Source organism: Onychostoma macrolepis, chromosome 25 (assembly GCF_012432095.1).
Source record: "Onychostoma macrolepis isolate SWU-2019 chromosome 25, ASM1243209v1, whole genome shotgun sequence".
In the NCBI taxonomy this organism is placed as follows: Eukaryota; Metazoa; Chordata; class Actinopteri; order Cypriniformes; family Cyprinidae; genus Onychostoma; species Onychostoma macrolepis.
The window spans coordinates 8,534,748-8,560,981 of NC_081179.1; the positions used below are offsets into that span (position 1 = coordinate 8,534,748).

At 36.5% G+C, this 26,234-nt stretch overlaps 1 long non-coding RNA gene across 1 annotated transcript; it reads left to right on the forward strand.

Annotated features, from left to right (window-relative positions):
* Positions 1–331: 331 nt before the first annotated feature.
* On the forward strand, positions 332–21,833 carry LOC131534555 (uncharacterized). The gene is made up of 10 exons (XR_009269374.1): positions 332–436; positions 6,322–6,527; positions 10,595–10,670; positions 10,832–11,013; positions 12,813–13,005; positions 13,736–20,582; positions 20,682–20,737; positions 20,969–21,308; positions 21,466–21,541; positions 21,658–21,833. It is a non-coding gene; the product is annotated as an uncharacterized LOC131534555 (long non-coding RNA).
* Positions 21,834–26,234: the final 4,401 nt, after the last annotated feature.

Here is a 26,234-nt window from a genome sequence, read left to right on the forward strand (position 1 = left end):
ATTATAATATGCTGATGTGGCCCTCAAAAACATTTCTTATTCACTGTAAAAAAAAAAAAAATAATAATAATAATAATAAAATAAAATAAAAAATTACATTTTGAAAAATTGTGAAAACTGACAAATAAAAATTGACTCAACAAATTGCTTCCCAAAAATTACCCCCCTACAAAAAAAATACATTGTATTAATTTTAGCTGAAGGTTAAAATTAAAAATATATATTCAACGAGCATATTAAATTGTGCTCAGCCAATCTATCAAGCAGAAGTGAAAAATCTGTGTTGGCCCAACAAGCCTTGCACCAAAAAAACGCGTGTACGCATGCGCCTGAGAGAAACCGTTGGCGGATTCAAACGTCTGTGCGCGAGAGAGGAGCCGACGCTGAGGAACGACAAACATCATTTCCAGACGGATTTTCCATCATTAAAGTTATGGTGAGTACTGAACTTTGTCTTTATTAAGACATGTTTAAGTTAAACGGAGTGCAGGTCTTAGTAATTTCGACATAAAAACGTGGGTATGATATTAACGTTACCTTACATTACATTACCGCCACTGATAAGTTAACGTAAGTATTCGCTAAACGAATTAAACCGAGTTTCCGAATGTTTTACTTTAGGTTATGTTGTATTTTGCAGAATAACGGTGAATTCACGCCTGTACTCAAGTCATGTTGGCGTTATAATAATCTAGTTTAGCTCATACTGATCTCTAGGTAGAGGTGTGCGATAGTTTCGTAATTGCTGTTTTAACGATGTATGGTTTGACATTATGATTAACGTTATATAGCAAAAACCAAACAAAACACATCTACAGAGTGCACGCATGTAATTAGTGATGAAGGTTAGACTAGTGCGCTCTTTCACTGCATGATTCAATCTATTATTAAACTGCATTTAGAATGATCACAAAATTCAAGATATGGGGGCAGAAAATGTATATATTTACATAATTTCAAATGGTTAATCAATATCACACGAAGAGTGACGTTTTTTCTACCACAAAGCAACATGATTACAGATGTGATATTGATTTTATACAATAGTTCAATAAACAAGATGGTAATATTAAGGGACTTACGTGTTAGACATAATATTGCCTGTTTTTGCTCTATTTCGCCAACAAAAATAATTACAATTTGCGTCTCTTGTTTGAGCAACATGTGCTGTGTCCAAATGTGTGTTATACTACGCCCTTGAAGTATGTACTCTTTTGGTGAAGAAAAAGATCACACTTTTGAGTGTGTAGTAGAAGAGTAGGCAAGCTTTGGGACATACTATCACGTAACACAACTGCGTCTTTAAAGGACCGCTCTGTCGCATCTGTTACACGCACCCTGTCACTATAAACTGGCCTGTCAATCATCTTGTCACAGTTAACATCCTCCACATTTAATTTAATTTACCTTCCTACCAGATTGGAGCGAAAATAAGTAGTTTGTTGATCTGCCAGTCGCGGGTCTTTCATGTGTATAGAGAATGAGAATGTGACGTAACGCCGCGTTGAGTTCTGGGAAACTGCTTTGTTTATCCGCCATATTTGCAGGATAGCGCTGCCTTTCCGCTATTGAGTTTAGGGCAGTATTTGGTTTTTTTTGTCGTGATTGTGAAAAATGTCACAATTGTATGTCATTCATGCTGCTTCGAGAATTGCAATAGTAACCCAGATCATCGTTCTGAGAGAAAACTGAATAATGCAGTATGTTTTTTCGCCTTTTTTCTGTGTGTAAAACACCAAAGGAAGCAGGTCGCGGAGAAGACCCGAATAGTAAATCTGTTAATGTCACTGATTAAACCCACTGCCTCTCACTCAATAAAAGAATCACATTTCTGTGCGTTTTTGAAAGGTTTGATTTTGTTGGTTTAATAATTAACGTTACCTTCTTTGCAAGTATGACTCTCACTTAGGCTTGTTAATTAGCAGAACTTGAACAGGGGACTTTCTAAAATGCTTAAAGTGGCTTAATGTACCAAGACAGTGATAAAGACAAAATTGTAAAGCATACACTATGTGCAGATACGCATATAAGCTCAAAATGTGAAAGCAATGCGTTTATTTATGTTAAAGGGTTAGTTTGCCCATTTAAGACATGAAGTTGTATGCAATCCTTACCAGCACTATAGTGCATACACACTGACCCACCCTTTAGTCACCTCCCTGGTCAGAGTTCTGGCCGCTGGAAGTTTTTCAAGACAGTACTCCCGGTTAGTTTCCGGGGCCTCAAAACTGTGCGTTTTTACGTGAAAAAATTTGCGTTTCAAAGCTTGAATAATTCACATCACAAAAAACACGCCTGACAAAATTCATACCTCAGTTTTAATCGGCACTATTTTCTTTCCATTTCTATCAATCCGCGCTGCTGTCAACGTCAACAGTGCACACGTTCAGATCAGCTGTTCCATAGTGTTTACACAATCAAATGACAACGACATAAAAAGTAGAAAATGAACAATGGTGTGTAAATTCCCAGGCTGTGACCACAAGAATGTGCCGGGATCACCGTTCAGATTCCATCGTTTTCCAGTTTCGGATATAGCTACGAGACAGCTTTGGCTGGTTGCCATCGGCTACTCTGCGGGAGCTAAAATATCGAGAATCAAGGATTTCCGTGTGTGCACTGCTCACTTCAGTGAAGACGATTACATCCCCAACCAAGGAGGAAAAAGAAAAAAAAATGATTTTAAAAAGTTTTGCTGTACCAGTACCACGGGTAAGCTCTATTTACTAACTTTATGATCCAATGTCTAAACTGTACGGTAAACAAGCTGATGTTTAGACTCCAGTGGAAAAGTCGCGCTATCAACAGCTGATCTGAACGTGCGCACTGTTGACGTTGACAGCAGCGCGGATTGATAGAAATGGAAAGAAAATAGTGCCAATTAAAACTGAGGTATGAATTTTGTCAGGCGTGTTTTTTGTGATGTGAATTATTCAAGCTTTGAAACGCAAATACTTTTTTCACGTAAAAACGCACAGTTTTGAGGCCCCGGAAACTAACCGGGAGTACTATCTTGAAAAACTTCCAGCGGCCAGAACTTTGACCAGGGAGGTGACTAAAGGGTGGGTCAGTGTGTATGCACTATAGTGCTGGTAAGGATTGCATACAACTTCATGTCTTAAATGGGCGAACTAACCCTTTAAGCATTTTCCTCTCATAAGAACACGCTTAATGCCCCGAGACAGTGATAATAAAAGACCACATTCCGTACACACCTTACTAATAAATCATAATATGTGCAGAAAAACAGATGAGCCTAAAATATGAACAGTAAATATCACTGTCTAAATCCATAAGCGCTTTCTACATTACAGTTTTCTAAAGGGAGGAATAGGGCTGTCGCGGTTAAGGAATTTCCCTTGCGGTAATTTTGAGTGGCTCAATAGCGCGGTTTGCGGTATTACCGCATATATATATAATCTGTGTATGTGTTACGATGTAAGGAGGTCATATTCAGAAACTAATGAAACCGAAACTAAATCGCGTTGAAACAGGAAGTGAAGTAAACAGAAGAGAATGACACGTCCACATAACAAAACATAAACCTGACAATAAGATCATTAGTATATTGTTATCCTATATATATATATATATAACAGTTAGTTCTGTTCCTCGAATCTGACTGACAAGATACTTTTTCTGTTGATATTTCACCTGCGTGTTCTAGACGGCTGTCAGTCAGTGCAGTTTCATTGTTACGCCACAAGGTAGCGTCAAGGAACTGTCGTTGAGTGAGTCTTCATTCAACTACACGTTCAAAAGCGCTGATTCATTCAGAGATTTGTAATGAAACACGCTGTTTAAATCATTTTAACTTTAAACGCCACTTTTAAAGGCTCAGCTGACCAGCAGAGCATCGTTGCTAAGACAGATTTCGCTTTCCTTGGACATGACAACCTGTATTCACAAATATACATGACTCGGCCTGAAGGACAGACGCAGGTAATCGCACGCGATCAGTCGATCTCTCTCTCATTCGCTGTCTGTTTAGGCTTGTTAAGTGCAAATTTACTGAGCCTCTGTGCAAATCAGCATGGTACATATTGTTATCATTATTAATATTCAGTACACATGCACGAAGTGTAAAACAAGAAGGGCGTAACCTTACGAAAAAGAAAACACTGAAATATCGCAGTTGCTGCAGTTGTTGCATTCCTCTGCGGTTATACTCGTCAATGGCGCGGTATTGCGATATTGCGGTTATCGCGACAGCCCTAGGGAGGAAAACGCTTAACGTTTAAACATGTCGCGTTCTTATTCTGGCTCACCTGCATGTCTTTTAGCATCACTGTCTTAGTACATTAAACCAGCATTTTAAAATGCTACAAAGCTGTTCACAAGCTCCTAGGGATTTGATTTTGCTTGTCATTTGTTGAAATAAATATAAAAAGTACAGTGAGTTCGTGACTGTTCGCTGAATGTGACCCACAATCTCTGATTCTCCTCCGTGGCCATGGAAAAAATTTATAATGACAATAATTATACTTTGTCATTTAAAAGTTTCCAACAAAGAAATGGATCGACTTCTGTCAGCTTGTTGAACAAACTTTTATTTGGATAATTTAATATGACTGCTGAAGCAGCAGCGAGCGTCCAGCGGGTGGCACTGTTTTCACGGTAATCAGATCAACATTTTAAATGAAATTTTACAAAACCTAAGATAAAAAAAATCTTAATTGTCATGCAATGCAATAAATTAGCTTCTCTTCCCTGCAAACGATACAATGAAGAATGAATGATTGTTTAACTTAAAGGCAAAAACAAAACAAAAGATAAGCAGTTATCCGTATAGAGAATGAGAAGTAACCATGGGAACGGATAGCGTATCCTGCTAATATGGTGGCGCCTTCCCAAAATGCAACGCAGAGTGAAAAGATTGTGGCGTAACTCCTCATTCTCTATAACTCTGCTCATATTTTCTGCGTAATGATGAATTTAAAAGTTAACGACCAAATGGATGTTTATAGAAGTTCACATTGCTGTTGCAGATAACGGATAACAATAAATAAATATTTTTTTCCCAGGTTAATTGTTGATTATTAGTAACTCAAACCCCTTTTTGTAAACCTCTCTACCTAACGGTCGATCGCGCGCATCCGCCACGTTTGTAGTTTTTTAACGCATTTTATTCGTGTTTGTAGTTCTGGACCGAATCCTTCGCCAAAGCGCAATGGATTGTGGGCAATTTGGATCCACACTGCAAAAATCGACCTGAAATAGTTGACCATCCGGGGACTTTTAGCATACTCTTTTCAACATACTATGCTTTGGGACACACTTATTGTAATCTCACATACTATTTAGGATGGATAGTATGAACATTGGGACACAGAGATGGTGTTTCCTTCCTGAATGAATCAACCGTTTAAATGATTCTGTTCAATCGCAATGACTCGCTTATTAACAGTGACTTGCTGCCTCCTACTGGCGGCTTTAATTTCACATTTAAAGTATCTTCATTTTTAAATAATTCAAAATATCAGTATTCATGTTTAAAATATCAGAACATTATTTATGCAGTTGTAACTGTAGCTTAAATGGTTGATGTCCTGCATTAAACAGTTTGTAAATGCCACTTCAGATGCAGTATATGTATTTCCACTGCATTGCAAAGATGAATTTTGTTGATACTGATTTCATTTGCTTGGTAACAGTCCAAATGTCTTATTCTAATTGACTACTAAAATGTAAGAATTTGACTCAAAAGATGATGCACATTTTCAGAAAAAATGGCTTTATGAAGGTAAAAATGCCCATAAAAGGTAAAACTCAATTTAAACGTATTGGAAAAGATTAATTTCTATGACTGCTGTGAACTGACCATGACATAGAATATGCATAATATCAAAACTTTAGAAGTCCACGGTAAAATATCGTCCGTCTAATTGTTGTTATCGATAAAATCCCAGAAAATATTGAGATATCATATTTGTCAATATTGCACACCCCTATCTCTTGGTTACCTAAAGTTACTATTTATTGAACTAAATTATTTTTATTTCACTTAATGATCATTATATTAAATGTATGAGACACAAGGAAAACGTTTCTGCTGTAATACATTTTTTTTGTTCCCCTCAGTGTAACCCACCATTGGCTAGGTCTGAGCTTACGATGCACCATTTATTCATAAATCAGAAGTGTAAATTTCACATTGAATATTTAAGTTTTTATTGAATAAGTTAATTCCATATTAGTGTCAAATACTATGAGCTCTTAGATGTAATTTGTGTGACGTGGCTCTGTGTAATGCAGGCTGCATAAGTTATTGAAGTTATATGTAGACTTATATTGACATTGCTATTTTATATTTTTTTACAGAGCCATTGGAGAACCACACAACTGCAGTGAAAACTGTAATAGTAAGCAGTAGCAGTTGCACTTCAAGAGCTCTGTCAATTGTGCTAAATGTCTCCATTGTCCTGGAAGAGGAGGTGATGCTTCACAACTTTGTAAATGTATTTATTGTACTCTTTGGATTATCGTATGCACTCAACATGGAGTACAACAAGGATTTACGGTAAAAGGTTAGTTCACCCAAAAATGGAAATTGTCATTATTACTCACCCTCATGTTGTACCCAAACCAGTAAACCTTCAGTCATCTTCAGAACACATATTAAGATTTTTTTGATAAATCCGAGAGCTCTCTGACCCTCCATAGGAAGCTATGCAACTTACACATTCAAGATCCAGAACTGTAGGAAAGACATCATTAAAACTATTCAGTGTGAGTCCAGTGGTTTAACCTACATTTTATGAAGCAACGCAATAGTTTTGTTTGCTGACAAAAAAAAAAAAAAAATTACTACTTTATTTACAAAATAATATCCAAAGTGTGGTGGTGCTTCCCCTATTGGGTTGCAGATCAATGTTTTAGTAAATAAGGTGGTTATATATTTATTTATTTATTTTTGCGCAAACAAAGCACTCGCGTTGCTTCCTAAAACAGGTTTAAACCACTGGAGTCACATTGATTACTCTAATGATGTCTTTCCTACTGTTCTGGACCTTGAATGTGTAAGCTGCATAGCTTTCTATGGAGGGACGGAAAGCTCTCAGATCTCATCAAAAATAACTTAATTTGTGTTTTGAAGATGAACAAAGGTCTTACTATGGAAGCCCGTTTCCGCCACCTTGAGAAAAAATATAATTCTGTAAGTCATAATAATGAGATACTTTCTCATAATTATGACTTAGTTTCTCATTATATTGAGAAAATTTCTCGTAATAAGGAGAAACTTTCTCATAATAATGACTTAGTTTCTCGTAAAAATGACTTATTTTCTCGTAATAATGAGAAACTACGGAGCCCCTAAAGGGACATTGGCAAAAAAAAAAAAAAGACTATCGCGTGCGCACGAGAAACGGTAAAATATGTTATATTAGGAACTGTATTTAACGAAAATAAAGGCATTTATTTATCAAGAAAGAAAGAAAAATGTCAAAGTAATAAAAAACGAAAATGAAACGAAACTAACAGCAGTTATTGAAAACCAAACTGAAGTAAAGTAATAATTATCAAAAATAAATAATCGCTTTCGATTATATACATATTTGACTGGCTTTTAGAGTTGTATGTGGGACAATAGGCTATTGCCATATCGAAATCTAAAATTTGAGCTTTTATACTGTAGCTACCAATCCTTCTAGACCTCAAAATGCGTTTTAAATGTCAGAATCAGAAAGAGCTTTATTGTCAAGTGTGTTTACACGCACAAAAACACAAGAAATTCGTCTTGGTGACAGGAGCATCCAGTGGAGAAAGTACAGATGGACAGTCCTGAGATGTAAGCCTATGTATTGCTCAGGTGGAATATAGCCTGAGAGAAAAAGCCGTTCTTATGCTGTTCAGTGATGATTTATCTGTGTCCGAATGCAAGAACAGACACAATGTTTTAGTATTGAAGGCCAAAATAGATCTCAATTAGGCTAATTCATGCACATGCATGCTCTTGTTTTCTTCTGTGTAAGATGGCAGAAGTGATGCAACAGGAAACTGTAACTATAGTATCTCGTGCGCACGCGATAGTTTCTTGTGCGCACGCGATAGTCTTTTTTTTTTTTTTGCCAATGTCCCTTTAGGGGCTCCGTAAGAAACATTCTCGTAATAATGACTTATTTTCTCGTAATAATGAGAAACTTTCTCGAAATAATGACTTAATCCACACATGCGCAATGCATGAGTGACGGCACGCTAGCGACATCTGTTGGCCAAAGCCATGCAGGAACACCGCAAACATTGCTTTGTTCTGTAATCTAAAGTGTATAATCTGTCATTAAATAACGATTTCAGATAGATTATCTGCATGTCTTTTGTTAATTTGTAGAATTTACCCTACCAACAAGTCACTCTGCCAGACAATAGTTCATGGCTTCAAACAGATATAGAGGAATATTCCAACAAAAATCACACACATTTTATGAATAAATGAAAGCCATAGCCATTACACATATACACTTAATGAATAGATGTTCATTTCAATGATTTGATCGTTTTTTTTAGCTGTCACTTCCATGCATCACATGCATAGGCCCACAAAGCATAGTTGTTCGTTACTACGGCAACCGCTTGGTCTTCAGCTTCCCACACCGCTTCTTGCAGATGTGAACGTGAAAAATGCTTAATGTGGCTTAAAGTACAATGACTAATTCAGGATACAATTTTATTGATCATGCATACAGGCAAGCATAAGAGCCCAGAATTTGAACACAACTTCCAAAGTTGCACGTTAGCGTTTTCCTATAGAAAATGCATAAGCGTTGCTGTTTTGAGTTGCATTCATATTTTGGGTCCACCTGAATGCCTGTATATACAGTATTCATGATCATTAAGTTATGTACTTCAAGCCACGTTAAGCATTTTTCACATTAAGCGTTTGTCCTGCAAGAAGCGGGACGCTGAAGATCAAGCGGTTGCCGTGGTAACGACAACGATGCTTTAGTGATTTTGAAATGAGATGGCTTACTGTATGAAGCATGTGATGCATGAAAGGGACAGTTAAAAAAACTAATAAATCATTGAAATAAATATCTATAAATTAAGTTTATATGTGTAATGACTTTCATTTCTTCATAAAATGCCTGAATTTCTTAACTGAAATATTAGTCTGGAATGTTTGAAGCCATAACTATCTGGCATAGTAACTTGGTAAGTGCTACAAATTAACAAGACTACATGCAGATAATGTATCTGAAATCGTTATTTAATGACAGATTATACACTTTAGATTACAGAACAAAGCAATGTTTGCAGTGTTCATGCATGGCTTGAAATTGTAACTCTCCTTTCAAGCAAGGGTGACCCCAAAACAAAAATTTAGTAATCATACACTTATATCATAAAAATAAATGTATTAATACAAATCAACCAATATAACAAAATAAATAAGCGTAATACATTTTATAACAGAAATTAATTTCCCCAAAAAAAGATTAATAGCCAGCTAACCCATAAACCCCAATACAATCCAAGCTTCTCCGCACAAAGTAATCAAAAAAAAAAAGAAATTACATAAACACACTCCAAGCCTTACTACATGTAAGAGACACCTCACTCAAAAAAAAATCAACAGTTAATTTCACTGTAAACATAACCCTCATGCAAATAAATACTTCCTGTGTTTTAAGCATCCACATGTAGACAGGGTACAAAGGTTGGCTGGCAACATGAGGCTGGGAAGTGATATACAAACAAAAAACAATCAAAAAGACAAAATTTGAGATTTATATATCATCTGAAATCTGAATAAATAAGCTTTTCATTGGAATATGGTTTGTTAGGATCAGACCATATTTGGCTGAGATACAACTATTTGAAAATCTGGAATCTGAGGGTGCAAAAAAATCAAAATATTGAGAAAATTGCCTTTAAAGTTGTCCAAATGAAGTTCTTAGTAATGCACATCACTAATCATAAATTAAGTTTTGATATATTTATGCTAGGAAATTCACAAAATATCTCCATGGGACATGATCTTTACTTCAACAATTTTGACCTGTACAATGTATTGTTGGCTATTGCTACAAATATACCCGACTGGTTTTGTGGACCAGGGTCACAAATATTACTGACCCAAAACCCCTTTAAATGGTATTTTTTAATACCATGGTACAAGCATGTTCCTGCTTCAATTTTGTATCAGTGCATGTTATTTTGACGGAAAAACTCTTTATATTCTTAAAGTAATATTTTTTCCACAATATTTTACCAAAATGTAGTCATTTGCACTTGTCCTAAAACCAATCTTCTCTTTTTAGAACACTTTTATGTTTTTACTGCTAATGGGCAGAGCCTTACATTTTCACAGTAGTTTTAGCTGCTTATATGAGTGCCATTTTCTGTAGTAAGTAACAGCAGTAAGGTCATTATAGTACTGGTTGTCATGGTAAATCACAAGCTGTAATTGTTGTTTGACTGAATTTTACATCCATTAGTGGCAGGTCAAGGGCCATTTGTCCTCCAGCCCCTGAAGACTTCATCAGTGAGGCTTTGATGATGCTGATGATGCATTAGCCAAATTTCATACGAGGATTTCATCCCCTCCAGGAAGCTCCAGCTAATCCATATGAATTTCCATCTGTTCATATTTTAGATCGACCCGATTTGGTGTTTTTCTGCAGGTGAGAGAGGCAAACGAAAACGGAGAAAATAGCCTGGATTAAGTTGAGGTAATGGCACTCGTGCAGTGCCTTTTGTGTGCGTAGCATCTGCAATTTTTCCGGGACGCCATACAGGGCAAGTTAATTTTTCATTGCACTAGAAATGGGAATAAGATAGAGTGGAATAAAAGAGAGAGAAGAGACAGAAATGCTTTTTTTTCCCCCTTCAGATACTCATTTCACCATCTGATTGGTTTCGGCCAATCAGCTCGAGTCGATGTGGCCCGGTAATGAGGTGTGCTGAGCGAATGAGCTGTGGTGGCGTGAGATGCTTATGCCGGTGCTGAACGAGAACTGATAGCCCACCCACCCCCCTCGCTTTCCTCCTCCCCGCAACCCATTCTGCACGTGTGTACGTATGGCCTATTTTTATGTGTTCAGCTGCTCAATATTCTTTTCTCATAAAGAGCTGAATGGATAGCAGAAGACTATTAGATTAGGACTCAGCACTATGGATGAATATTGTATGATGCAGTAACAACAATGCAAGGATCGCAGCAGGGATACTTAACATTGGAACGGTCAGGGGGCGCCAATCGGGATGTTTTTAGGAGTATAGTTATTTTTTACAATATTTTTGTATTACCAAAATCTTATGAGTATGTTTATATTGCAGTATATATTATTTGTGAACTTGAAAATTAAACATTTTTTTTAGACAATACTTTACAAATATAAGGTACTTTAATTACATTATTTTTATTTTTATTTCATTTTTTTTTTTTTTTGGAACTTAAAGCTGCAGTCCATAACTTTTGGTGCTCTAGCGGTTAATAAACAGAACTGTGTGCGTGTTGCGGAAGAACATTGTAGCCGGAGCTACTTATCTCTGTTTCTGTCCAAAAACACGGTTTGGAAAATGGATTCATGGTGTACTCACTTATTATATAAATTTTGTACATTTTGAACACAAAAAAAGTTATGGACTGCTGCTTTAATGAAGATTATTTATTACTAATCATTCTGATATCAATTAAAAAGCTTTAATTCATCAAATTCTATATTGACATGTTATATTAATATTAATAAAATGTCCATTTAATATAAAATCAATGCACATTACTGTGCAGTTATTATTTAATGTTCATGAATAATGTGCATTAATGTCCAGTAACATAGATTTATTCTGAACCCTATAATTATATACATTAATGTGCATAAATATAGAATTCAAAGTGCATAATTTAATGTGCATTCAATTCTATATTAATTCACATAACATTTTATATTAATTCAGCAAGTTTTGATGTCCATCGGCAACTGGCAACTAACAAAGTAAAGTCTGATAAACACATAAACTCTGAAGTGTATGCTATCGTTTACTTCTTAGTGTCTTATTTTTTTAAATCATAATGGTACAGCGAAGTCTCTACCAGTCGACACATTTCTGCTGTTATTTGGTATATGTGGTCATACTGTACCTTTCAGTCTTGGTTCTTATTAACTCAAGATGACATGTTTGTTACCATTACATTTGCACTTGTCACAAAACAGTGTTGAGTAGTGCTGGATTAGAGCCTTCTTTACAGACCTGTCTGTTTTTGTATGTACCCCAAGTGAGGAATTATTGATTATGCAGGTCACCGGTAATTGATTGATCAGACAGGAAATCAATCATGTGCGGTCCAAACGAGCTGCTGAAATGCATTGTTGGGGTTTAAAGGATTGACGCCGGTCTTGACCAGGGCATGGGAGTCCGTCTATAGCATGATCTCTGGATTTCAAAGGTGACATGTTGAATTTTTTCAAACAGCACACAGCCCTGAAACTACATCTCGAAATCTGCAGCAAGACAAATCCCAGTCAAGTGGAAGAGACTGGATGGGCGCTTTGATGTGGCGGATAACTAGTCAAGAGTCTGCCAGCCCTTCTGCCTCAGTGAGCCATCAAGCTATTTTCTTTTAACTGAGAAACTAGTTCCAAAAGCTCTCCAAGAAACCAGAGATCTGCAGGCAGGGAGGTTGTTCGCTCCTCAAAATGTGTGTGTTGGTCTGGAGGAAGTTGCCGTGGGACTCCACACAGATGGCATTGACCACAGGGACCGGATAAAAGAGCCAGATTAGGAATGGCTGCAGAGACCCTGCTGGGTTGTTGGTTGAGCTTTCCATCTTTCTCTCTCTCTCACTGTCTGTTTTTCTGTCTTGTTTGTAGGTTGGTGCGTGTAGAGAGGCTCCAGTTTCTCTCAAGCCCATTTACTGCCATTTTACAGCTCATTTGGGTCCAAGTGAGCAGCATGCCAGCACCTTCTCCCAGCTCTCTGTGACCCACTTTCAGCTTAGGCGGACCAATGGAATCAGACCCTCAAAAGAAGGCCAGATGCATCTGACCACGTCTGTTTTTTAAGGTTACATACTTGCGCCAAATTACATCAAGATGTGTGGGCTATCTCTAGTTCACATACATAATCTCATTGGTCCAGAGAAAGGTATTGGTCACAGTCTGATGTGACTAAACAACAGAAAAGTATTAAATATTCACCATTTTTCGCACTGAAACACAACAAATTCACACCCAATCTGATGCCAGGTTGCCTGGAAAAAGTTCAGATCCCTGAAAGAATTGTTCAGTATCCAGACAATTAAAAATCAGTGTCTGAATGAAATGTCATGTTATTACAATATAACACTGTGGATTGCAATATCGCAATATTTTAGCATTGGCCTGAAAAACATTTGTAAAACAAAAATTCAGATTCTTGCATTTAGAGGGACTTTGCTGCAGGAAAACTATATAGTCCATCAGGTTAAAAATGCAAGTTTGTTTCTCTTGGGTGTTTCTAAAAAATTGGACCTCTTTTGTATCTCAGGAGTTGATTTTTATTAAAGCTAGCAGATTTAACCTTTTTGTCTTTTATTAATACTTTATTGGAATCTTTCATTCCTTCATCATTTATAGTGCTATTTTTTAAAATGATGTTTGTGTTATTTTATGTATTGTATCATCCAAGACTTTCAATCTTAAATATGAAAATGAAATATAATTACAATTAATTATAATTATTTTTAAAAGTATGATAAAACCGAGTGAAAACCATTTTAATATATATTGTTTGTTTTTTTGTTTTTTTATTACAGCTGTCAAGTTGTGAAGACAACAACAAAAAATCAAGGTAAATACCACTGAACAGAACATTTTTATTTCCAATCGTGCTGTAATTGTCAAATTATGCAAAACGTATGAAAATATGTTGTGCATACAAGACATAACAAGGCAAAGCAGTCGACCATTTCATTCCCGAAACGTTTAAAATGTCATCTCCACCAAAGAATGTTATCAAACACAATTACTTAATTTGAGATCCTATGACAAATTGCTTGTAATGTCTCTCATTTGTAATCGCCTGGATAAAAACATCTGTTTAATGAATAAATGTAAATGAGATGTGGTGGAAATGGTGGGGAAAAAATGCGACCGACAAAATGTCCCATTCTTAATCTCTTCAAGCTTTTTTCCCATACATTTCCCTCTATTTCCATCATCCACTTGTTTATAGATCTGTTTCTGTGTGTCCACTGCCTGAGATCTTTCATCAAAGCAGGCCCGATATTACCGTTGTCTTTCTTTCCAGCTTTTCTTGCCTTCCTCCCGTTCCCCGAGCCTTGGCACACACTCCTCACAGGCTGATTTAAGGGGGAGCATTACGGTGCAGGAGATGAAATTATTTCATTCCTCTCCTCTACTGCTCTCTTCCCGCTCTTGATGGGGTCCCCTGCTGCTTCAGAAGCACGTGGGGAGAGACGTGTCCTGCGTAAGAAGCAGCTCGCATCTAACATGCGTTTGACCCTTCGTTCCTGCGGCAGAGGGAGCGGCTGCTTTCAGCATCAAATGATTAGTGATCTGGGGCCCTAGAGGCGTGGAACTGAGCTCGGTATACGCTCAATTTTCTGCCATCAGTGAACAGTTAATGTTAGCCTGAGTAACAACACACACAATGGGACAAGGCAACCTCATATTCTCAGGGCGGGCATTTTTAACAGGCGACTTTGTTGCAAGTACTGAAATACGTTATCAAAACTGGCCCCAAGAGTTTGTCAGAACTGATAATAAACTGTTTTGTTTTCCTTATTGGTTAAACAAAATGGCATTGGCAACATTATATTCCTTAATTGAATGAAAAAGACAGAGCGTGCTATTCACAAACAATGTGGGAACATTTTTACAGAGGAAGCATGTTTGTGTTTAAATATATTCTTAATTTAGGACCAGCTCAAACTACACATTTAAATAACACAATTTTAAGATATTGTTTCCAAGGCCACTAAGAGTATTTTAACTCAAAAAGTCTACTTGCACTAGGAAGTGCATAAAATTATTGTAATCTAAATATTTAAAACAAGAAATTACAATAACCAAACTAAAATTCAACATTAGCAGCTTACTTTTAACGCCATTGTTTAGATCATCCGCACATTTTGCTTTAGTGTTTAATGAGTTGTTAACTGGAGAGTTGTCAGGGAATTGTTGATTATAGAGCCGCTGCAGTTGGATCAGACCAACTGAATCGAATGAGTCGTTCAGTCCAATTTTTGAACTTATTTAACAAGTTCATTGAAAGGAATTAACTCAAGGAATGATTCGTTCATAAATCTGACATCACGCTACGGAGTCTCAAATTTACGGAGCCCTGCACATGACATGCAAGAAAAAATAAATAACTCATGGGCACATTTTATTAATTTGTTCACTCGATTTACTAGGCTGTGCGCACGATTTACTAATTCGTTCCCTCATTTTAATAAATTGTGCGCTCGATTTATTAATTCGTTCACTCGATTTACTTGATCGTGCATGCTTTAATAAGTCGTTGCCTCGTTTTAAATAAATGGTGCGCTTGATATAATAATTTGTGCCCTCGTTCTAGGTAAATTGTGCGCACAAAATAATAATTAATTGTAGCCTACTTCCTGTCCGTGTACACATTTTCATAAACATGTTGCTGCTATGTTATGTCATGTTACAATGGTTTTATTTTGAGTTGGGAATGAGTTATAGAGACATTCTCAAAAGCCTTGCAGCATTGCATGGAATCATTTTTCACAAAGAAGGCGGATACGACAGCCTACTTAAGATGAATAAAGCACCAGCACCTGTTAGGAGGTATTGATTAAAACGTGTGCACGATTTACCTAGAATGAGGGCATGGATTATTATATCGAGGCACGATTTACTTAAAACGAGGGAACGACTTATTAAAGCGTGCACACGATCTAGTAAATTGAGGGAACGAATTAATAAATCGTGCTCACAATTTATTATTTTTTTTCTTGCATGTCACGTGCAGGGCTCCATACAAATTGGGTTTCTTTTTTAAGTTTTTAATGAAGATCAAAACAAATTTGTGTTTATTCCTGTTGAGAATCGACAGGAGATTTTGTGTGAGAATGTTTTCTAAGTACTTACTAACATTTAGCTACTTCTAGGACATTTTAAGTTGTCTGATGTAAAAACGCTTAAAGTTGTTTAAAGTACCAAAATAACAAACCAATTTCTACACATATTTTTCTTGTCATTAACGCTATCTACTGCTAAAGGCATAATGGTCCAAGTGGAAAGACAATATTCTTACATTTGCGCATTTTTCAATTAGCTTTTAGAATGTCTCTTACAGTATTGAATATCAAAATGAGTGAGATTTGATAACGTTGACGTAGAAACTTTTCCCACAACTGTTTTTTACAGAAAATATCATATAGCTTTGAATAAAGCATACAAGTCTTTATGGAGCTTTTTTACAGCTCAAGAGCCCTTGGTTCCCATAATATAAAATAGCATGGTAGACCTTTTGTAATATTTCTTCATTTGTGTTCCACAGAAAGAAAGTAACAGGTTTGGATGGGCATGAGGTGAGTAGGCTAAATGATGACAGAATTGTATTTTTGGTTGAACTATCGCTCAATTCTTGGGTTCAACATTCATTTTCGAAATCTAGAGAATAATAGAGTTGTCCCATTACATAATATATGAAGAGTATGAGCAGTGGGACATTGAAATTTCTTTCTGAAAGCAATGTCTTGTACCACAGTTCCATGTCTTTCAATCCATCAACCCCTCATTCCTCATTAAATCCTACTTGTAAATGTTTGAGTAGTGTGAAGGGGCTCTCCTCTGGGTGATAGAGCTTGTTCTCTCATAGATTCTGGTCTGCTCAGATCACAAAAGTCTCCCAGTGAAACTCCCATCAGCGTTTGTGTCTCCCTTTCTCAGTATCTCTCTCTCTATCTCTCTCTTACACAAACAAATGCATGTTCCTCATGGCTGACTCCATCATTATTCTGTGGAAGGGCCATATTAAAGATGCATCTCCACGCTCGAGACTCAAAGGGAGCGATCTGACCCTGGCAATAGCTGCTGAATTATGGAGACCACCAATGAAGGTGTTTGCCTTTGATCTGATTCAGACTGTCTCATGCACGTTTTCTCTGTGCTTTTCTCTCAGGTAGGACTGACAGACGTATGCAAGTCACTCTTCAAAGTACAGTGATAAAACAACGACATAATTGTATGATATTATGATAATTTTATCATGTCACTGCACTATCCACACTACTTTGTAGTGATTTAAAGTGATTGCCATGATCATCACACTTCACCTCCTCATTTTACACCATTTTGAGTGACAGAGGTTCAGATGGGTCGTATCTGTATATTTAATGGTCTCAGAAGGGAAAGCGAGTTTCAAAATGGGTGTCATTTGTCACATATTAATAATATAGTGAGGTTGTGTGATAGGCTGGCTAGAGTAACCTCTCTTTCTTTCCTTATAATCTTTCCACCCGATTTCCGCTCTTTTTCTCTGACGATCTTACAGCCCAGTCTAAAATGACACATCATGCTAAGCAATAATGACCCGTATTTTGGCTTTTTGGCCATTTAGGGAAATTGCTCCTATCCTGTTTGATTCCCAGCTGCGTCATTGTCGCAGGGTCAGATGCAGTGTGTGTGTGTGTGTATGTGTGTGAATTTCGAGAAGAAAATGAGATATTCTTAACGGTAATCAGTTTAAATAGAGAAAAACAGTGTAATTTTACAGGTCTCACACTGTGCTCAGATTTGCAAAATGTGAAAGATTTTAATATGAACATTTGTTCTGACAACAGCTTTTTAAAAAAAGGGTGAAAAATAATGTTTTTTGTTCCTATGTTATTTACATACAGCAATCATAAATGGCTATGAATAACCTAAATATGATTTTCATTTACAGTAAACAGTTTACAGTAGGCTAACTTGTTTTAAAGGGGTCATGAACTGCCTTTGCTTTTTATTTTGTACTGTTCTCTGAGGTCCACTTATAATGTAATCAAGATTTTTACATCAAAAAACATAATTTAGAAGTAATAAGCTATTTTCTGTCCCATTTTAACCCTCCCTCATCAGAACGCTCTGTTTGAATATGCAGGGCAGATTGTAGACTCAGAAGTAAACACCCACTACTATGATTAGCTAATAGTTGTGTATGTTTGACAGCATACAATCCTCATAGATGGACGCTGGTGTGATTAAGGTCAAAAATGCATAAATAACTCAATACATATCAAACGATCTGTAAGAGGAGACAAAGCAATGGTGACCACGTAATGAAAATAGTTACTCACACTTGTGTGTTGTGACATTACTGTCAGATCCAATATATTCAGCACAGCATCGTCTTTTAGTTTCAATCTTTTTAAAAATCCCACATTGAATTTTGCCTTGTTTGCAAACAAATCTGCGGTAAAATGAGGTGAAAAAATGACCAATGTCTGGATCTTCATTAAAAATAAAGTTCATCCACTCTTTCCTAATGTTGGGATCAGAAGGAAGGCTACGCAAACATTGTTTTTCCACAACTTGGCACTGCACAGCATCTTCTTGTCTTCAGAGCGATCTTTATCATTTGGTTTCTATATAGACCTGCGTTCGCCTCTCTTGTAAACACTACATGCGTGAAATGGTGGGTGGGGCTAAACAAGCAGTGATGTAGAAGCAGGCATTGATCATTTTCTGCGGAGGTGGTGCTTAGACGAAAGACGTAGTATTAAATGTATTAAAAATATACTCAAAATTCAAGTAGTATGTTTATAATACATTTGTATTCCCACCATGCTTATTTTAAGTGCATTAAAAATATATTGAATTGCATTTTAATGTATTTATAAAAAAGTATACTAGAAATACTTTGGTAATAAATATATGCTTAGTTACATTTTAAAGTAATATGCTAAACACAAGCACACTATTAGTATATGCCTAAAAAGTATAGTAGAAATACTGTTGATAAATATATTTTTAGTTATACTTTTAAGGAATATACTAAACTTAAGCATACTTTTAGTGACGTTTTAGTGTATTTACAGAAAACATACTTATGTTACCCTTACTTAAAGTATATTTTATGTGTAATTTGTGTAAGAACATACTATGAAATTAATTAGAAAATATAGCGGTAAGTTCTTATTTTTACCAGCTTCTCCAACCGTGTATGGCGTCTGGCTTTGGAACCTCACTGTGACTTCAGGTAAGATTTGTATTTAATTAACGTTATTTGTCTGTGCCAGTCGTGTTTTTGACACATGCATTGGCAGAAAAAAAAAAAGTCATTATAACATGTACAACATTATTGTCATGGTGCACACATAGCGGGGAGGAACAAGGAGCACGGAGACATAGAATAAACTTCAAATAAACAGGCTTTAATCCGAACTCAAACAGGGCAAGACAAGGCAGGGCTGAGACACACAGGAACACAAGGAACGTAATGGGTAGACCAGACGAAAACCGACTAAACAGGCAGGAACTAAATACACAGGATAATTAACTATAAACAGCTGGAACATAATCTAAACAATCAAACTAAATTAAGACAGGAACAGGATGGACCAAATATGGGCATAGAGGAGAAAACACACAAGACAGGACCGACCTGCGCCATAACGGTACCACTGGGGGGTGGGCACTGTCCAGGACAAAACAGACAGTTTGGGGTGCCATGGCGGAGCTGGGAGCACTGGAAACCATGGCAGTGCAGGGAGCACAGGAGGCCATTTACATTTATTCAGGGAGCTCTGGAGGCCATGGCAGGTGATCTTCGTGGCCTCGGCCCAGCCACTACAGCCGGAACCCTACTGCCCCCAATTCAAAATTCCTTGGGGGAACTTACGGGCTCCAGGGCCCTCCGTCGGCTAGACTCAGGAACAGAAGCCCTCTTGGGCTTAACTCAGTAACAGGAACCCTCCGTGGGCTAAAATCAGGAACAGGGCTATCCACAGGAGCCCACTCTGGGCTAGGCTCGGAATATGAGGCCTCTCTAGGCAGGACATGAGACCAACAGCCCTCCTTGGGCTGGAGGTGGAGTCAGGGGCCCTCTCAGGGTTTACTCAGGAACCGCTTCCATTTCTGCAACAGGAGAGGCATGGCCTCCGCGGTCATAACTAGAGGAGCCGCCTGCCCCAGACGAGTCTCCATGGACAAGACAAGGTTGAATAAAACTGTTCCTGTGAACACAAGACTTTAAAATGACTTGACTCTGGTCAGGGGCTGGAGCCTGCACTGGACTCTTGGTCATATATGGGCATAGAGGGGAAAACACACTAGAGAGGACTGACAATTACAGCATTATTTTATTTGCAAAATGAAGTTGTGTATTTATTTCTGATTTTCTGAACAATTTGGCTTCATTGTAATGAGGTTAATGATCTTTGAAAAACCATGATTATGAACATAGTTACTTTGTCTTGAGCTGATTAGCCAACTGTGGTAGTGGTCGTTGATAGGTGTTTATATTTATTCAAGCTTGACAACCATGTCACCTTTATTTTCTTATATATATTTCTCATTACAGATAAGAATAAAGATTAAATTGTAAGAAGGGTTGCTTATAAAAGAGCATACAGTACATCTGAAAGTGCTGAGGCTGGGAAGGTTTTTGACTATATTACCAACCAGGTACATTGTAGTCAGCGTACTCATTCTTAAAAAGAAAACAAATCATCAATCATCATTTGCCTTTGTGTGTGTGAAGTATTAGCATTTGTTGTTTTTCAGATCAGCTGCTACAGAAGACAAACTGAAATCTGAATGCAGAGACGAGCAAAGGAATAGTAAGTATATTTTAATATTGTATCACCTCTGTTATAGAGATTTTGACTCGGACCTAATGGAGGGTGATTCGGTCAATCTTGGAAGAAAACGGCTAATTTGTGCTTCCTTTCAGTCATTCATGTAAAAATTTGTTTAATTTTAATTTTTGGTAAAGCTGCAAGGCAACTGTGCAAAATATATTATGCCAGGACGACTAGGACAACATGTTTTTTTTTTAATCGTTGCAACAGAGGTGAAGAGCATGCACTCTTAGCATTACCACAACAGACACATTCATGCAAGATACCCTAGGTTTGTCATGCTTCACGGGGAGTCCAGGAAGCACGGAAACGAGGAATTTCACAAAACGAGTCTTTAATAATTAAATGGGTTACACAGAGCACAAGGAAGACATTCAAGGACCAACAAACATGAACTGAATGGACTGGGGCTTTTAAACTAAGGATAACGAGGAAACTAAGGAGACACACCTGGGATCAAATCAACGATCGAGAACAGGAAAATAACCATATAAGGAAACTCAGGAAGGACAGGAGAAAAACAGAATACGGAGTCCAGAACCCTGACAAGGTTACAATAAACCACAATTATCAACATACCCTGTAATACTCACAGGTTGCTTTATTGAAATAATTTATCAAATAATATCAGTGAGTTTGTACGTGAACTCTGCTCACTGTAAGTGCTGTTGGGCTTCTTCTAATCATATGTTCAATGTAACTCATAGAGTGCTGTACAGTGAAGACAAACAAGAATATAAGAATGGACACTCATATGTCAAGCTTGAGGATATTGTCAAAAAGGTAAACTGAGATGTCAACAAAATTCTAATATCAATGCAAATTATAATATATATATTCAATCATGGATGCAAAACTGTAATTGGCTAATTTTATATCGATTCCTTTTCCTTTCACAGATCCTGTGATAAAGCCGTCTTCAAATACTACAGTGTCTGAATTGCAAGCCCTTAGTTGCAGAAAATGCAAGTCGTACCTCGTCCCACCGGCTCCCCCTTGGTCAGTCGTCACTCTACTTCTGCCACAGACTTGCAAACTGTCATTTATTATAATGTTTTTTGTATAATGTATTAAAATGTACCTGACTATGTTGTTGTAATACAAATATACTATAAACATAGCTGTATTTCAAGTACATTTTTAATACATTTAATAGTATGTTTTGTATTGATTTTCAGCAAGGTATATATGCTGCTGTACTTTTTTAAATGTACTTTATGAATATTTGTAATGTAAACAACAATATATAATACAATAAAGTTTTCTAGATATCAAAGTGTCTACGTGTGTATTTACTGAATATACTAGTAGTGTAATGCTAATGCATTTCTAATGAGCTGAAATACAATTGAAATGTACTTGAAGCACATTAAAACAATGCTTCAAATATACTCTAACTGAAGTTCATGAAGTACATTTTAAATGTATAAGAAATATGCTTAAATTGCACTAAATATACTTAAAATGGTTCCAATTTAACACAATTTCAATATATTAAATATATTGCAAATAGATTGAAATTGAAATACACTTAATATACTTAAAGTTGTTTCAAAATAATAAACTTAATATGCATTTAGTATAGTATAATTTAAATATATTAAGTGTGTCTGAAAAAGCACAATTTAAATATATTTCTTATTCACCTGGGTAGAACATTCCAAAAGCTGTCGTTTTTGCCGGCAGACTGCCTTTAAAGGCCCCATGGCATGAAAATTTCACTTTATGAGGTTTTTTAACATTAATATGAGTTCCCCTAGCCTGCCTATGGTCCCCCAGTGGCTAGAAATGGCGATAGGTGTAAACCGAGCCCTGTGTATCCTGCTCCGCCTTTGAGAAAATGAAAGCTCATTTGACCCAATCTGGAATCTTCCCTGTATGTCGTCATACGGGGAAAGGTTACCTCCCCTTTCTCTGCTTTGCCCGCCCATGAGAAAATGAGCCACTACCGTGCGAGGCGAGCGCAATATTTTTTTTTCCTTGAGAGACATCATGGCTTGCAAACGAGCGAAGCATGGCAGTTGCTCAGTGTTTGGATGTACAAATAAACACCGAAGTATTTTTTTAGTTCATTCATCCAAGCCTATGGCTAGCATTAGCTACATGATAATAACTGAAACAGCATACATAAACAAACCAACTAAAGTTCCGTATCCAGACACAATATTTTAAACTAACCATTCGGAGACTGACATCCTGCTGTAGCCGCTGAGTTGCAACTTCTTCATCCAGTGCTTCTCCATCCGGATCAGATTCTGGGTCAAACTGAAAAGCTCGAATGACTGTGTGTCTATGAGCCATTGCGATACATCCACTGTCAACATTAGCGCATGGTAGCGCAAGCTGGTTAAGGCCACACACCCACCCTCCATCTTGCCCCGCCTCTCTCCTCCTCATTAGCATTTAAAGCTACAGAGACAGAAATGGCACGTCCTAAGTAAAGCTCATTGTGGGACTGGCTCGTGGTGGCTGAAATTCTGCACCAAGGCTGAATTTTGGGAAACAGACTCCAGATACAGTATTAGGGACCACTTAGGCCTATATAAAAGCATCCAAAAAGCAGCATGTCATGGGACCTTTAATATAACCTGTTTTTAGACTAACGACAAGGTTTTGAGTTTTGAAACATACAGGATGTGTTTTTATAGTACAATGATATGTCAAAAGATTAAAGGAATTTGGGTTTCTCAATTCATGACCCCTTTAATACGCACTCGCGAGTTTACTTTCGCTCGTTCAGACATGAACAATTCAGTGATTCATTTCGGTTCAGCTGGAGACTCACTCCGAACAGATAAATGAATTTTCGAGTTGTTGACTCGAGAACATCTGCGAGTCAATTTGTGAAGTGTTTCAACATATTCAAAAGATTCCATTTGAAAAGAATAATTTACGAATCTGCGGCTTTAAACCCGTCCTTTCAAAATAATTATGAACAACGCTCTTATTTTAATTAAATTTTTTATATTGCCATTTTTATATTTTATCTTGTTTCTAGTGCAAATATCTAAACTAAAGATCATTTTTATAATGTTTATAACTTGTTTTCAGAGATTATATTTTGTATTTTGTTCAACATTTTCAGTATATTCATATTTTTCTAAGCTCATTTATAATTTTTTAAGGATAATTGATCATTTTTTATCATTCATTTTTATCTTTATATTGATTTTTCATTTGTTTTGACTATCTAAACTAATTGAACTTTTTGCTTAAAAATTGTTTAATATAATCTTAATGCAAAGTATATTAATTATGTTTTAATTTAACATTATTTTGGTGTTTTCCAAGCGTATTGTCAATTTTTCTTGTTTTAAAGCATGATATAGTATTTTTTAGAATTTCTTTTTATCTTGTTTATAGTGACAATATCTACATTTTTTGCTTAATATAATAGTAATATAATGTTTATGACTTGTTTTCGAGGAATGGTTTTCTCATAATTTTTTCTAGTTTTAAGAATAAATCTCGTTGACATATATTAGATTTATGCTTATATTTTTGTAAAACTATGCACCAATGAATCACTGGTAATTGGGTAATCGGGGTCAGTTTACTTTGAATTAATATTGACTCTAATGCACCGAAGTGGTTGATAGCAGAGGGGCAGAGATGACGACAGACAGGTGACAGACAGTTTGAGCCACTTCTGTCTGTGTCTTCTAATAGGTTGTCGTGGGACTACTTGATGACAGTTGCGAGCTGAAGGTGACCACAGCAGCAGAAGCGAACAGTCACTGCCACCGCGGACCTAATTAGAACCTTCCACTGACCCCCAGTGAGAGCGGACAGGAGACGCCGCACTCCTCCACCAACTAGACAGGCCCGTCCTGAGACGCTTCCCCATGTCCGCTCTCTCAGATATAAATGAAGTCACCTTCTTGTTATGGTGAGTATATGTGTACATGATTGTGTATGTGTTGTCTCCAAGGTACTGAGATCAAATGGCCTTTTCTTACTTCTGTCAGTGACTCGGTCTGTGCTGTGAGTTTTCTTTAAATAACAAGAGGAAGTAACCACTTGGGGATATACTGTCAACCACAGGGGAGGCTCTGGGTGAGAGGTGAATGTGTTTTTTACTGAAGTAAACAACACACTGGAAGGGTTCTCCGAAGGACAGGGACTTCAAATTAGAATTGCTTTGTTCATTAAATAATACACCATCAAAAATCAAATTGCACAATCCAAAATGCAGTAAAAAGAGTAATATTGTGAAATATTATTACAATTTAAAATAACTGTTTTCTATTTGAATTTTAAAACATAATTTATTCTTATGATGCAAAACTGAATTTTCAGCATCATTACTCCAGTCTTCAGTGTCACGTGATCCTTCATTCATTTTAATATGCTGATTTGCTGCTGCTCATGAAATATTTATTATTATTATCAATGTTAAAAACATTCAAAGTGCTGCTTAATATTTTTGTGGAAATCGTATTTTTTTCAGAATTTTTTGATGAATAGAAAGTAAAAAAATTAATTTAGATAGATAGATGAATAGAAAATATATTGTAAAATGTAAAACTAAAATGTATTTAGTCACTTTTGATCAGTTTTATGCTTTGTTGTTGAATAAAGAACAAAAGTTGAAAAAAATCTTATTGACCCCAAACTTTTGAACTTTAATGTGTAATATCCATGAATTATTACGGTTCATTTTGATTAATTTCAAAATTCACAGTTGTTGAGGGAACTAACTGAAATAAGAAATATGTTATTTTGCATCTTGCATCTACTTTGCAGCTATTTTAGCTTATTTTATAGTGTGTTTCTTCTTATTTTAACTATTTTTGTAATAAGTTTGTTTTAAACCACTGGTCTAAAGTATTTTTGAGAGGTCTATATACAAGAACAGTTTCCAGACAAAAGTTGCTCTTACTTTTCTTCTCTCCTTAAAATGTTTGTTTGAAGATGGATGCCATTGTCTTTGAAGAAGTTTCCAGAGCTTCGCCTCAACCCCAAAAACTGTGGCGTCAGTGAAAATCTCTGAATGTCATCTATAGAGCAGTTACTATATTTAGTAACATGGTTTAAAATAATTTATATACAGTTAAACAAAACCGTACCATCATGCGATCACATCTTACACTCATGTGAATCTATAAGTGGCCAAAACAGTCACTGACAGCCACTTAAAGATAATGGTTGTTTTGTGCTTGTTTTTCCTGCCAGAAATACAAATGCGGTACAAATAGGCACTATTTGATTAATGGATGTTACACAGTAATGTCAATAAGTCCCAGTAGAGTTTAACAAAGCAAGAATAGATACAGGAAGATAAAACACACGCTGACATAATACCAAACATGCCCTGATTCCTAATTACAGACTCTCTTATATTAGATACATAACACCCAGCCGGCATCAATCATAATGTTTACAGTCACACTCATCTTTTTGTGCTCGTACAATGATCATTTATTTAGCCGTCCATCTGTGTTTGTTATAGGGGTGATAAGGAAGTGGGGGTGTG